A 5,338-nucleotide genomic window follows, 5' to 3' on the forward strand; every position below is an offset into this window, starting at 1 on the left:
GACATGGTTTCAATTCATTCTTTTAAAGTATTTATAACAGCTGATTTAAGTCTTTGTCCTTTCAGTCCAACGTCTGGGCTTCCTCAGGGAGTTTCTATTGATTGCTTTTCCCCCCTGTGTATTGACCCTAAGTTAATATCTATTTTCTTCTCTCAATTTTTTAATGAAAATTGGACATTTAAAATAATATAATATGGCAAACCAGAATTTAGATTGGCAATCTGGTATATAATCTTTAAATCAGATCCTCTCCCCTCCCCAGGGTTTGTCATTGCTGTTTCTCTTTGTTATTGTTTGTTTAATGACTTTTCTGAACAAATTCTGTAAAGTCTATATTCTTTCTGTGTATGACCATTGAAATGTCTGCTTTCTTAGCTTAGTGGTCAGCTAATAATAGGCAGATGTTTCTAGGAATCAATAAGTCTTCCAGTCTTTGCAGAAGAGTTCAGTGTGTATGTTGGGGCACTTCTTCAACACTCAGCTAGGCAGTTGAAAATTCTTCCTTTGCCTTCACTTCCTGCTTGCTCGGGCTTCCCTGATAGCTCAGTTGGTAAAGAATCTGCCTGCAATGCAGGAGACCCCAGTTCAATTCCCTGGTTGGGAAGATGCGCTGGAGAAGGGATAGGCAACCCACTCCAGTATTCGTGGACTTCCCTTGTGGCTCAGCAGGTAAAGAATCCGCCTGCAATGTGGGAGACCTGGGTTCGATCCCTGGATTGGGAAGATCCCCTGGAGAAGGGAAAGGCTGCCCACTCCAGTATTCTGGCCTAGAGAATTCCATGGACTACAGTCCATGGGTTGCAAAGACTCAGACACAACTGAGCCACTTTCACTTCACTTCCTGCTCACAGAGACTCAGGCTCAGTAAAAATAAGTTCTTAAGGTCTTTGCTGAATATATGCACAGCCTTGGGTATGAGTGGCCTTCTAGATATCCAGGAATATTTTTACATACTGTTTCACTGTCAAATTTTCCTGTTAAGTGTTTTGGTTAGTCTGTTATTTGCCCCATCGATTATCCAATGAATGAGGCAGTTGTGAAGTTTAACAAGTACCTCTAATTGTTTTTGATAATTGTCTTGGGGAAAAGTTTTTTGGCATTGGATGAACCCTGAGTTAGTCAAATAAAACCAACCTTGCAAGTGAGATCTCTCAGGATCCACCAGATAGGTCAGATTATGACAATTCTTTATGAGTGAGCTTTGAAGGAGCTCCAGCTCCATTCTGCCCGTCTAGAAGCTGCCAGGCAGTGGGTTTTCACTGTAATTGTGAACTGTTGGTTTCCAAGACAACCGTGGAGCTGGAAAGACATGCATTGGAATAGGGCAAATTAAATTATTATACAGATCTCGGTTCTTACTGAAATTTAGCTTTTTTAAAAATAAATACTTTTTGGATTACTGTAACTCTTTAATTTCCAGAGTTCTGAAAAAAATTGATTCTGATTATTTTTGCTAGTTTTCCATTGTTTTTGCAGAAGAGAGAATTTCGAGGTTCTTAGCCCACTGTTTTTGCTGACATCACTCAGTAGCAGTAATTTCTAAGTAAAGGTGTTTTATTTTGTAGCTTTGGTTTGTCAACATTTTCTTATTTTTCACAATACACATGGGATGTATCTGTAAGAATAAGTTGCATTTACATAAAGAAAAAGAAATAAAATCTAAAACTAAAGCCTATGAAATTTTAGTTGCCGTCTCAGTGTATTTGGCTATTCACAGACCATAAATTAGAAAATTAATATTCTTTTAATTTTCTCTGATTTTTTTTTACTTATCATTGTCAATTTACTTCTAATGATTAGAAATAAAGCCCTTAAAATGAAAAACCTACCTGCATTTTTGTGGGGGCAGCAAAAAAAAAATGGTGTGATGACCATGACTCTTCAGTTAGTTTTAAGAAAGAGAACTCCTTGGCCAGAGAAGTCGACATTAGAGTGACCATATGTCCTGGTTTTCCTGGGATAGTCCCAGATTATACCTGGTGTCATACTGTAATATTTCATAGCACCCATTTTACATTCACAGAAGTGTCCCAGTTTGGATGATAAATTTTATGGCCACTCTAGTTATTGACAGCAGCAGGAGGTGAGGAGGCCAGATTACTCAGGGGCTGCTGCAAGAACAGAATACACAGGAAGCCAGTCTAGTACAAAGAATGGCCCTGGGGATGAACAATTGAAAGTCCTGAGTTCGGACTCTCCAACAAATGCACAGAGGTTTCTCAAGCATCTCTTGGATTGCCATCTTGGATGAGTTCTTGATTAAGGTTGATTTCTTCTGAATTGCTACAAGGCAGTCACTAGATGCTTCTCCCACCTGCCTTGGCTAGCCAGGTAGTTTAGGCCCGTCTCCAGGCTCTTGCAGGCATTTCCCATTTATCACTGGTGAGAGGAGCTGCATAGTAGGCCCTCTCTGGGCTCCTCGAGTTGGAATTTGTGATGCTGAGTTATCTGGTGAAAGAAATCCTTCTATAATGGTCGTCTTGGTGTCAGGAACTTTGCTGAAGCTTCTTCAAAAGTGCAGAGAGAGAGACTCATGTTGGCTTCAGGGACTTAGGTAAGTAATCAGGTTTGGAAGAACAGAAGCTGAGTTGTGTTGCCTGGAGTTTACTGAGAACAGGTTCCTGGTTTCAGGGTGGCTGTTAAATGCAAAGTCTGGCTGTGGTGATTTTTGGATGCCTCTGGTGTGCCTCATGTTTCATTAACATCTAAAATTTGGGGAGGAGAAGAATATCAGACAGTAATTTTCCTTATCTGGGGCAAGTATCTGGATGTTTCTCATCAAAAAAATAAAATGCAACAAATTCCAGAATCTAGTGTGATTGCCACAGCAATGCAAACACTTTCTACAGACAAAATCTTCCAACAAAATAGTCAGAAAGCATAGGTGATTTCTGACTTCATCTTCATCTTCTGAAGACCTTCATCAAAGGTCTTCATCTGAAAATCTGTTCTGACCCTCACATGCAATGCAGGCATGGGCCTGGGGTACTGATAATGCAAAACTCTTTTTAAAAACAGCCAGTGATTAGGTGTGGGGTAAATTGGCAGGTGGGGTCGAGTCAGTATTAACTCATATTAGACAAGATTCAGTGAGAGAGAATCTTTTAAAAGGTATTCTTGAGTGCCTACAAAATTGTCTGCCACATTTATTTTTTTTCTCTTTTCTTTAGTTAACATATTGGACTCTATCCATTGATTTTCAAATATTAAGCCTATCTTCTGTTTGGGGGATAAACTCCCCTGTTGGTCATGATGTATTATCATTTTTACATATTGCATCCAGTTTATTAATATTTTATCTATTCATGAGGAATATTGGCCTGGAGGGGGTTTTTTTGTAATGGGTTTGGTTTCCATATCATGGTACTATTGGTCCCATAAAATGGCTGAGAAGTGTTGCCTCCTCTATTTCCTGAAAGCGCTTGTGTAAGACTGGTATGATTTCTTCCTAAATATTTAATAAAAACTAGTGAAACCATCTGAGCTTGGGGGTTTCCTTGTGGAAGGATTTTTTATACTCAACTCTGAGTTATAATTTACATGCACTAATTTTAGGCACAAGCCAGTGAATTTTAACAAATATATAGATTCAGGTTACCACACCTGCAAGTAATTCCATTATCTCTCTAAAAGTTCCCCCATGCCCTGTGTAGACAGTATACTTTCCCCTCATCCTAGGCTACCACTGAGCTACTTTCTATCACTATAGGTTGCTGTTCAGTCCTGTCTGACTCTTTGCAACCCCATGAACTGCAGCACATCAGGCTTCCCTGTCCTTGATTATCTCCTTGATTTTGTTCAAACTCTTGTCCTTTGAGTCAGTGATGCCATCCAACCATCTCATCCTCTGTTGCCCCTTCTCCTCTTGCCCTCAGTCTTTCCCAGCATCAGGGTCTTTTCCAGTGAGCCAGTTCTTTGCCACAGGTGGCCAAAGTATTGGAGCTTCAGCTAAGCACCAGCCCTCCCAATGAATATTCAGGGTTGATTTCCTTTAGGATTGAGTGGTTTCATCTCCTTGCTGTCCATGGGAAGACTCTCGTCTTCTCCAGCACAGTTCAAAAGCAACATTTTTTTGATGCTCAGCCTTCTTTATGGTCCAACTCTCGCATCTGGAGATGTGACTACTAGAAAAATTATAGCTTTGACTATACGGACCTTTGTTGGCAAAGTGACGTCTCTGCTCTTTAATACGGTGTTAAGGTTTGTTATAGCTGTTCTAAAGAGCAAGCATCTTTTAATTTTGTGGCTGCAGTCACCATCCACATTGATTTTGGAGCTGAAGAAAATGAAATCTGACATTCTCTTTCCACATTTTCCCCATCTATTTGCCATGGAGTGATAGAACAGATGCCATGATCTTAGTTTTTTTGAATGTTGAGTTTTAAACCAGCTTTTTAACTATCATCTTTCACCTTCATCAAGAGGCTCTTTAGTTCCTCTTCACTTTCTGCCATTAAAGTGGTATCATCAGTGCTCACTTCGGCAGCACATATACTAAAATTGGAACGATACAGAGAAGATTAGCATGGCCCCTGCACAAGGATGACATGTAAATTCGTGAAGTGTTCCATATTAAAAAAAAAAAAAAAAAAAAGTGGTATCATCAGCATATCTGAGGTTGTTGATATTTCTCCTGACAATCTTGATTCCAACTTGTGATTCATCCAGCCTCACATTTCACGTGATGTATTCTACATATAAGTTAAATAAGCAGGGTGACAAAATACAGCCTTGATGTACTCCTTTCCTAGTTTTGAACTAGTCCATTGTTCCATGTCCAGGTCTAACTGTTGCTTCTTGTCCTGCATACAGGTTTCTCAGGAGACAGGTAATGTGGTCTGGTATTCCCATCTCATTAAGAATATTCCACAGTTTTTTGTGATCCACACAGTCAAAGGCTTTAGCATAATCAGTGAAGCAGATTATTTTTTCAGCATTCTCTTGCTTTTTCTATGATCCAGTGTATGTTGGCAATTTGCTCTCTGGTTCTTCCGCTTTCTCTAAATCCAACTTGTAAAACTCCAAGTTCTTGGTTCACATACTGCTAAAGCCTAGCTTGAAAATTTTGAGCATAATCTTGCTGGCATGTGAAATGAGTGCAATTGTATGGTAATTTGAGCATTCTTTGGCATTACCTTTCTTTGGGATTGGAATGAAAATTGACCTTTTCCAGCCCTGTGGTTGTTGCTGAGTTTTCCATATTTGCTGGCATATTGCGTGCAGCACTTTCATAGCATCATCTTTTAAGATTTGAAATAACTAAGCTGGAATTACATCACCTCCACTAGCTTTGTTCATAGGAACGCCTCCTAAAGCTCACTTGACTTCACACTCCAGA

General features: G+C 39.6%; 1 non-coding gene across 1 annotated transcript; it reads left to right on the plus strand.

The window, feature by feature from the left end:
- The first annotated feature begins 4,470 nt into the window (after positions 1-4,470).
- LOC136171238 (U6 spliceosomal RNA) lies at positions 4,471-4,577 on the plus strand. Its single transcript, XR_010663789.1, has one exon. It is a non-coding gene; the product is annotated as a U6 spliceosomal RNA (small nuclear RNA).
- Positions 4,578-5,338: the final 761 nt, after the last annotated feature.

Source organism: Muntiacus reevesi, chromosome 6, assembly GCF_963930625.1.
Source record: "Muntiacus reevesi chromosome 6, mMunRee1.1, whole genome shotgun sequence".
NCBI lineage: Eukaryota > Metazoa > Chordata > Mammalia > Artiodactyla > Cervidae > Muntiacus > Muntiacus reevesi.